The 10,151-nt window shown below is 37.2% G+C and overlaps 1 long non-coding RNA gene across 1 annotated transcript in view; it reads right to left on the bottom strand.

Moving 5' to 3' along the window:
- Positions 1-4,793: 4,793 nt before the first annotated feature.
- LOC103148981 (uncharacterized) overlaps positions 4,794-10,151 on the bottom strand; it is a 7,424-nt gene continuing 2,066 nt past the window's right edge. The window contains exon 2 of the long non-coding RNA XR_477414.1: positions 4,794-5,413. This is a non-coding gene — a long non-coding RNA (uncharacterized LOC103148981). The remainder of the gene's footprint in view (positions 5,414-10,151) is intronic.

Raw genomic sequence — 10,151 nt, 5'->3', positions numbered from 1 at the left:
CAGATTACCCAGCACTGGTTCTGTTTTTGGTGAAGGACCTTCATCTTGGCTCCTCTACATATAGCATATTATTTAAAAGATAATGAAACAACACAAAGAAATGCTAGATTCCTTTTGTGACTCTTGAATGTATTTGAGGCAAGATAGGAAAAACAATTCCCTTTAACACGCAAGAGCTGACACATCACACCTTTTTCTGTGATTGCTAATTGCCTCCATAAAGTCTAATGAGGCTGGAAATAATCAACAGGAAATAGTCTAGATGCTGACTGTGCTGAGATTTATCCAGCCTGCATGTACAATTATTTTGTACTTTTTATAGAAAGTGCACCTGGCCCTAAGATACTGAAGAGAGCAACACCTAAGATAAGTTTAAACTCGGATCAAAATCTGAACACAAGGAAGGAAGTTAAACGTATTTACCATTCTGACTCGTTCTTTAGAGCACTTAGGATTTCCTTGTTTGGTGATACGTAAATTAACTTGCTCAGTCTTGTGTCGCTGGTTTGTAAACCAGCTGAAAGTTGAGCTTCAACACACTATGATATCTTTTTTTAATTTGAGAAATATTATGCTATGTCAGAAAAGACCTTAGTAATGAATAGTTATTGTTTAGTCCCACCAGCGGTGCTAACCGTCAGCTGGTGGCCACCACAAAGAGAATCTATGATCTGAAGCCATTTTTGCAAACCCCCATCGGCCTCTGAGCAGCGCAGGAATCCTCTCCAGTGAAACTTAGTTCCAGTACTTTAGAGTTGCTTCTTCTCTGTTTAGTTGTGTGTCTTTTCCTGGATTTAGCTGTTGATAGAGCTCTTGTGGTAATTAATGTTTAGTTTTTCTGTCTCCTTGGAAAGTGTTTCTTTTGTTCAGCTTTGTCTCTGGATCAAATAGTCATTGCTGCTATTTTACTAAATAATTTTTCCCAATTTGGAATTAACCAATAACTACGTTTCACTCTACTGGATTCAGTTCGTACTGGATCTTTGTTGTATTGAGATCCTTCTGCCTCTTTCCCAGCTGAAGCAGACACCAGCCTCCTTTAACCTGCACAGATTTGCTTAATGCTTTGAGGTTTAATTTGTTGGGTTTCTGGACTGGAAATGCTGTTGATGTAAATAATTCCCTTGATTGAATCAAAATCTAAAAATAACTTAACTGAAGTGAACACTGAGTTCTTCATCTCAGACCGTTTCAGTCCTGTTGGTGACGCCCGAGAACAAGAGATGGAAAAAAACCCACAGCGCATGAAAGATGAGAGTTACACTCTTACATATCTTAGGAGCGTCTAGTTGTAAGTGTGACCACAGAGGAGAAGCGTCAGAATCAGCCCTGCTGAGTTCCTTGTTATCCCACTTGTCACGGTTGGTGTGAGAACGTCACAGTTTGATCTGCTGCTCCACCCAACCCAGATACAGCTGGGCGAAACGCTGAAGGTGACACCGAAACCACTTCAATATGAAGAATGTGTTTCTTTATGTACCATATACATCATTTTTGTTCATTACAAATAGTTTCTCTGACATACTGAGTGTCAGAAATTCATTTTGAAACATATTTTTAGTAGAGAAAGTAGAGAAATCGTTCGCTGTGATTAAATAAGTTCAGTTTTTTTCACTCTTGACAGAATTTCTATTCAGAGGAAAAGTTTAAAACAAGGCTTAATTTGAGATCTCATAACACTTATATAAATACAAAATAAAGGGGGAAAAATTGCATAAATATGTATAATTAATACTATGTTAAAGGAAAAGTATATTGGAATAACACAAAACATGGATGATTTGTAAAACTAACAATTACACCTAAAGTTGCATCTCTGTGGATTAGAATATTTTTTGTAAAAGTTCATTTAAAAAAAGGTAACCAGTCTAAAAAGTGAAACTTATATAATAGATTCATTACATTCAGAGCTTCAAACATTTTTAGGTAATTTTTCTGTTAAATCAAGTGAAGTCACGCTATGGTTGTTAAAGCAAGCAGCTGCCAAGTCCTGCTGGAAAATGTCAGCCTCTCCATAAATCCAGTGAGGTGGAAGGAGAGATGAATGCTGGAGCTGATCGGAAACACAGGACCAGCAGCAGGACACACACACGTCTCTAACTGTTACATCCAGCAGAAAGAGAAAACCAACAATCTGCCACATCAGAAGAACTTTGCAAACGTTTGATGTAGGTGCAATTTGTTTTGTCAGTCAGAATCCTAAAATAAAGCAACTCCAAGGTAAAACTCAGCAACAAGATAAAAAAAATAAATCATGGAAAAAAGTTAAAAGGAAAATCTCATGAACTGCCTTCAAAACAGCATGTGGGACTTTATTTCAAATATTTTGATGAGTTTCTGCGGAGTGCTGATAATTATTCTGTCACTGATTATCTTATTTTATGACACAAACAATGCAGCAAAGAAATGTCTCAAAACGACAGATGGAAAAATAAAATCATGTGGAATTTAGGATGTAGGAGTTTTGATATGAATGTTTCTTAACAGCAGGTTTTATTTTCATCTGTGACAGCTGGCAGGTTTCCAAAAGACTGCAGTTTTTAAGAGCGCATAGCAGTGAGAGCACAACAGACTGACAGTACGGCGTATTTAACCTGACCCTTCAGCCAGCCTCATCCATTTCTACTCCACGCTTAAATAAGAGACAGAAATAGAGACTTTATTTCTTTTTCATCTTGAACAAAACTACCAGAGACATTCAAACCCGTTGTACTGATGTAGCAAAGGATTCACTTCTCATAATGTCTAAACATGTTTCTGCCACTTACCTCAAAGTACCTCTTATGTCCATGTATATCACAGATTTCAGAAGTTTTATTTTCCAAGTCCAACTCAGGAGTCAGGTCTTTGAGAGGCAAATTAAAGTCAAATCTCAAATTTGTTTCTGCCTCAAGATTTGAGAGACCAATTTAATTAAAGTCTGAAGTATTTTGTCCCAAGTTCATGTAAGTTTCAAGTTTGTAATAACTGAAAAAAAATATTTTCTTCTAAAATGCCTATGGCACTGTATTGCTTTAGGCTAGAGATTTTATTCCTTTACTGTTTGCCGTAGGCCTATAACTTTAAGATTTAAATTTAAATTTTTAAAAATATGTTGATTTTAAAAATTACTTGGAAAATGTATGTATTTATTTCTTTATACAAAGATAAAGAGATTTTAAGAGATTAAAATATTAATGTTGAAATTCTGGATGAATCAAAGTGCTTTTTATTTTTTGTTAATAATTATTTACAAGCACGCGCAGCTGTTAATCTTTATTCCCATCATCCACCTCGTTTGCCTCATACTGCCACTTCCTAGTGACAGAATGTAAAATACTCCAGTTTACAGGCTGGGCTGCTTTTACTGTTAATTAATACAACAATTCATTTTCAAAGTTGGAAAATAAGTTAAAGTTAAATCCAATGAGGCTCAATCCTAAATCTGAAATCCAAGTTGCATCTCAGATATTTATGCATTGAAACATTCTGGACAAAAGGGAAACCACAGCTGCAGGTTCCAAGCACTCAGCCAGGGATTACTTTAGATTTATTGAACAAACTGCAAACTGGCAGTAAACAGGTGAGGCCACATTTGCCAACTCATGCAACCTGCTGCAGTTTCAGCATCATTACTGAGATAGGAGTAATACCAAACAAAATCGAGGACAGCAGCAGCCAGCAGTGTGTGTGTGTGTGTGTGTGTGTGTGTGTGTGTGTGTGTGTGTGTGTGTGTGTGTGTGTGTGTGTTACTGAATTAAGATCTGGGGACACAGCACACACAACCACTCTGCTGCTGACCGTAAAATGATGAGTTAGGGTTTTATGTTTGGTGAAAGAATGATGGTAATGAGGACGACATGCAGGTCAGAAGGACAACATGTTGACTTTTTTATGAGAAAACTGAGGCATGAAATACTCCAGAAGACACTCCACATCTTAACCTCATGTAAAATACACCGGCTGGACAAATCAAAGCTTGTCACCAAAGATGAAGGTTACGCTCTCATATGTCATTGGATCATTCTGGAAGAAGATAAATCTGGACTCATCAGATCACGTGACCTTCTTCCATAGCAGCAGATCCAATCAGAGCTCCTTGCCGGTGTGTGTATGTCCCTTCGAGGTGCTGTCCTCCCTGCCTGTCTTATTTTCTCCAGTTAGCAAACCTCACTTTAAGATTTGCTCACGGCTCCAGCTGTCCAGTCCCAATCCCTTCGGTTCCCTTCACAGTGTCCTCTCACTCTTACAGAAGCCCTGACTTGTTTTTCTTCAATTTAAGTTCACCAAACATTTTAGTGATCACCAATCATGATGATTCTGGACTTGTTCCACGTTTGTTCCCTAAAAACAATGGTTCCCCACTTTACTTCCAGTTTGAACTGTCCTTCATCCAATTTGAGTAATTTCAGCAGTCTGATCTCTGCTTGATGCTTTTGGTCTGACCATGTTTGAGGAGACTAACATCGTTTCTATGACCACAGGATGTGTGTTTCTATTTGGTTGTTTAATAAATGAGAAGCTGCTCAATGCATCAGCTGCAGTTAAATAACCTTTTGGCACCTGGAAGATAATCATACAGTAATTATTCATTGTCTACTTGGTTAAGGACCAGACAGTGTATTTTTAAGATGGATCATTGCTCTATTCAATTCATGGTTTTATTCATTATTTTCACAAATCTGCCAGATTTTAATATGTGAAAAAAATATGTATCAATACAACATATGCATAAAGTAACTAAAATATTAAGTTAAGTAGAAGAAAGTGGAAATCAAACATTAAAAGCAGGAACAACCTTTAGGCAGTACAGGTGCTGGTTCTGTTATGGTTTATTTTAAGTGAAAATGTCTCTTTTCCAACACATAATGATGGAAAATAAACGTATTAAACGTCTCTAAGTATTCTTTTGAAGTGACACATAGGAAGCTAGAGGCTCTGATAGTAAATTAATTATTGATTTATAAATGAAAATAAACCAGTGCAATAATCCTTTAGACAATAAAGGCCAGTTAACAAAAGATCACAAATCACAATGAAGGAAGAATCACATTCTAAATGATAAACAGTTTAAAAATAAGAAGTCAAAGTTGTTTTTTAGGAAAACAGAAAATAATCTCAACATTTCAATAAAGGTAATGTCATCCGCTCAAATCCCCAAAGTAATTATTACAATATTCACAAACTGGCTCACAGGAAGAAGAACCAAAGGCTTATATTAATAATGCATCTAGTGACTGTTTAACCATTTGATTATGCAAGAGCACCTTCAGCGGTGTGATGTGCATGGAAACGTAATCACGCTGCTCTGGTTTCAGATTCAGGACGCTTCTGGATATCAGCCTCTCCTGATGAGCTCCTTCTGAGTCACACATCCACCAGCAGACAGGACATGCCTTCCTTTATCCTCCAGATGACCTTCATGACCTTCATCCTGGAAAATAAACACATTCCACCTTCACTACACAAAACAAGCACAAAAAACCTGCTGACCTCACAAACAGGCTCTGGTCATTCCAACAGGTCTGAAGAACTTATGAAGCCTTTAAATAAAAACCTGTTGTTGACTTCAGGTAATGTGTCCCAACATGAATGTGAATCATACATCAGAGAGATGTGGCTCTAAAATGCGTAGGATGAGCTGTTTTTATTTATCTGCGTGTCTGTAGGTGTGAAGGGGGCAATGTGTCTTTGAGGTCTGATTAATTTATGCAGGTTCAGTCAGGGGAGAAATCGTAGCCTATTTTTCAGCTTGACAGCTACACTGAAGGTTTAATGTATTGGGTGAAGCTCAGCGGTGCTGGGAGGCCTTCGGTGTTGGGCAGGAAACCCTGAACACGTGTGCAGACAGATATGAACACAGAATAATACAAACCCAGATTTACATAAAAGTTTTAAGCTGCGACCATTTTTACATGAATCATTTATTGAAATGTTGTGTTCATTTAGCACATTTAGCGCCATCTGCCAGTCTGAGGAGCCCTGCACCACGGAAAGTCATGTTTTGAATGGACCAACCTGGAACGGTCTTTCTGTTTTTTACTGTCCATAGAAGCTACATCTGATCTGGCCTTCAGTGAAGCTGTTACACCTTCCTGTAGGGAGCTGAGGCAAAACTCCTTCAGCCAACAACTTAGCATTCTCCTTCTCTAAATGACAGACTTGACCCTGTCTTTCAGTGTTTAGCCCTGACTCTCTTCTTGACATGAACTTTGGCTGAACCGTTGCATCTAATTATATGTTTTCTTTAACCATATACACTTGAAAACTTTCTCTGATCTAATCAGCTGTTTCTCCTAGATGATGCCATGAAGGAGCAACAAATACTTTTAACTTTTTCATATTCTCTTAAAGTGCTGCAGGATCAGAGCTTCTGTGTTTTCTGTGTGGGTGCTTTGTCACATGTGGGTCAGGTTTTGGTTTACTGCAGCGCTCATCCTATTAAACAGGAGTTTACAGCAGCTGCTTACTGTGGCTGTTTGCTGCTCTAGAAGGAGAACATGCTGCAAGTAAATGACTCAACAGAATCTGGTGTGTTTCCTTTAAAAGAAAACATTTTAAACTTTTGGACTAATGAACTGAATCTGACTGCATTGTTTGATTAGGATCAACTGGAATTTAGGTTATTTTGGACTCAGACATCAAATTTGAGTTCAGTCTGGACTATAGAGGTTGAGTCTAACTCGTGTCAAATCCTTGACTTTTGCAACAATCAGCCATCTTCAGGTAAAATGTTTTTTTTAATATCTTCTACAAGTAATCCTTAAAATACCTTAAAAAATTACTCAGAATGACTGGAAGTGGCTAAATTCAAATGCTGGCTCATTTAAATCCCTTATTGCTGCACAAAATGTATTTTGTAATGATTGATGTGGATAAGAACTGGATACACTCCATTAAAACACATGATGCTCATAGTTCAGTGTTTGGACAAGCGGATTTCAGAGTCTTCATGACTGAAACTCTGACACATTTCACAAACTGAAACTTTTCTAGAGGATGTATTCGCTGGTGACAGTTCAAAGCAGCAAACTGCCTGCAACACTTCCCCCATAAGGTCACAGATGTGAGGCTTTTCTCTGCTGTGAATACGTTGATGACATTTCAAGGCCCCTGGAAGCTTGAAAGTCCACTCAGACTGGTCACAGCTGAAAAGCTTTTCACTGGTGTGGAAATGACGATAACATTTTAAACCATCGGAAAAAAAAACAAAAAAAAAAAAACGGACACTTTGGATTTATGGCCAAGGTGTAAAGTCTTTGCAGATACGCTGATGACATTTTAAATTCCCAAACAACTTGATAAATTTCTGTGAATGAGTTCAAATTGGTGCTGCTTTTCAAATGCAGATGCTTTTAATGCTTCCAAACTCCTCCCAGCAGTGTGGCTCATTTAAGGCGGATCCAGTTTGTCTCATATTTAGCAAAGAGGCCAATCAAACCCTGAGTAACTTTATAATCCAAACATCTGGTTTAATTTGTGAAAATTGTGTATTCAGACAAACAAAATTACAAGGTTATGTGGGAATTCTAGTATCTGCAGAGTTTTGATTCAATTCAGCTGGACTACTGCCAGTACACAACACATTATTCAAATGTGCTATAAAGTTTCCTATCTGTGGAAATCCAGTAGATTTCGTCGGGTCACTGATTCCTACTTGATGAGAATGTAGCGACTATGAACAGTTGTTAGTGTTGACTCAAGTAAATGTAACTGATTAAATATAACTAGTTACTACCCACCTATGGGAAGGTTCATAACCGATGCTGATACCACAGACCAAAACCAGTTATTAAAAGCAAAACAAGCTCAAACTTATTTTCCACTCTCTTCTGCTTTTAATAACTCCAAAAGTCTAGAAATGAAAGTTTAACCTATAAGCCAAAAGGTTTTAAGTAAAAGGTAATCCATGCATCAGGTACCAGTGTGGATATTTTTTTAATTGACAGGAAAGAAATTTAATTATGCAAATATAATATCCACAATTCATCTCCAGTAGTGCAAAAAAAATAAAAATAAAAACATTAGTGAGTTATAATCTTTATTGGAGATAAAACATGTTGTAATTATTTAGTTTTGTACTGATTCATTTATCCTGTAACCTGGAGGATTTTCCAGTTTGTGTTGCAGAAAAGCAGCTGTTTAACTTCAGGCTATGTTTGATAAATCATTGCAGAAAATATGAAAACATTCTGTTGTCATTTATGATTCCTGAGGAATAATTCAGATCAGCCAGTCAGAGCTTTACTGGATACTTGACTGGAAAACAGATTCAAAAAGATTCATTTGCTCTGTGGTAGTTTCATGTTTTCTGTGATCCAAAACCTACAAATAGAAATAAAAATAAGTTATTTATGTCTGGAATAGAAAAATACAAAAATTGTACATTTAAAATGTTTACATTTATAAAACTTGAGAATTTTGTCTTTCTTCTGAGGTCAAGCAGTTTCTGAGGTGTTAGACAAGTTGAAATGAGCAAAAATTACCATTTGGATTGTAAAGTTTATCTGTTTCTGGATTAGGACAATATCTGACACTAATAAGATATTAATCTTCAAGCAAAATGAAAGTCTGCTCTGCTTCAACACTGCCTGAAAGCAGCAGAACTTCACAGTGAGGCTGTTGAGTTTTTATTACAAAGTGAAGGAGACAATAATAGTTGCTTGTGGTCAGCCTGGACGGGACAGACGGACTGTTGTCAACGTAGCTAAAATTATAGAATGTTTTCCTGTCATTCTCCTGGCTGGACTTCGTTTGTTTAAAAAGCTGCCAGCTAACAGTAGCTCTGTGGTTTGTTTAGCACTTACAGATTTTATTTTCCCTTTAAAGCCTGGCTGTGGAAAATAAATAAAGAGCAATGAAGTTTTGCAGAGAATCCATCTGAAAATGGGGGGAAATCAGGAGTTTTAACTGCATATGGAAATCAACACATCAAACATTCTGTTTTTCTAACTTCAGCTGAAATAGTGGAGGATATAATTCAGGTAACTCAGGAAGAATATTAGTGTTGCTTCTTATGAAATGTTACAGCTTTGCATGCTCAGAGTGTGGTGTTTTTATTAGTAAGAAGAATAAAAATGGCAGCAGCAGAGCAGACAGCAGGCTGGATCTCCTGCTGGGAAAATGATGAGAGATGATCATCAGCAGCATTCAGGGACGAACTGGATAAAACACAAAACATGTAGCATGTTTTTCAGTGGAATAGACACAGGATGTGCGCTCCTTCCAACAGCAGATGAATGAAAGTGACTCTGTGTCTTGGGAACGCTTTGGCCACCATTTTCATTTAAACCTACCATAAGATCTGAGTGGAAATATGAGTAAAAAACGATCTAAACTGATTGCTACATTTTTGTGTTTTTACGACACAATTCTGGATTGAACAACCTGTGAGAGAGCGTTTTATCACCATTTCTAATTAACTCCACAGCCCAGAGTTTTGGAGCAGTCTGTCTCTGCAGCATTAAAGACGCCTGGCTCGATCTGTCTGTTGGCAGCGATGTTGTCATTAACTTTGTATGCTCCCTTTTTCCTTTCCTGAAGTAAGGTCTAGTGCTTCTGGTGACTCTGTCCATCTGATAAGACATTAAATCTCAAGGCATCTGCAGCCTATTTCTCAGATAAGGGCCGTATGGTGACCAGGCAGCTACAGGTGGCGCCTGAAGAGAAAAGCTTTAGGGAAGTAACCTTTTACCAGTTTGTATTTTATCAATAATATTAATTGGTCTGAAGTGGACAGCATGTTCTTGGATATTAATCGTTTAATACATGTGTGTATTATTGTAAATTTGATTGAACTGCATTCTGTCTTATGAGACTTTAATTCTTCAAGGCCTTGTAAAGTATAATTAACTTGTTTTGAACGTAAATCTTTTTGTTTTGTATTTATCAGTATGTCTTTGGTAAAGAAAAGTAAATTCTGAAAACTCATGTAAATAAAGATCTTATAAATATGTTATCATCTTCGTCTGTCATTTGATAGAACAGAATATAAATCTGAAAGGGAAAATGCAGAGACCGATTCATTTTTCAGACAAAATAAAAAAGTACATTCTTATGAAAATCTGTAAAGAAATGACAGATGAGCGCAAGACATACTGTGCAGAGAAACTTAGACTGGGAACAATGGAGGCCTGTTTTGTTCACTGGAGAGAAACTTGCAGCTACACAGC

The sequence above is a fragment of the Poecilia formosa genome, unplaced genomic scaffold, assembly GCF_000485575.1.
Source record: "Poecilia formosa unplaced genomic scaffold, Poecilia_formosa-5.1.2 Scaffold216, whole genome shotgun sequence".
Lineage (NCBI taxonomy): Eukaryota > Metazoa > Chordata > Actinopteri > Cyprinodontiformes > Poeciliidae > Poecilia > Poecilia formosa.
This window is presented reverse-complemented; position numbering and strand designations above follow the sequence as displayed.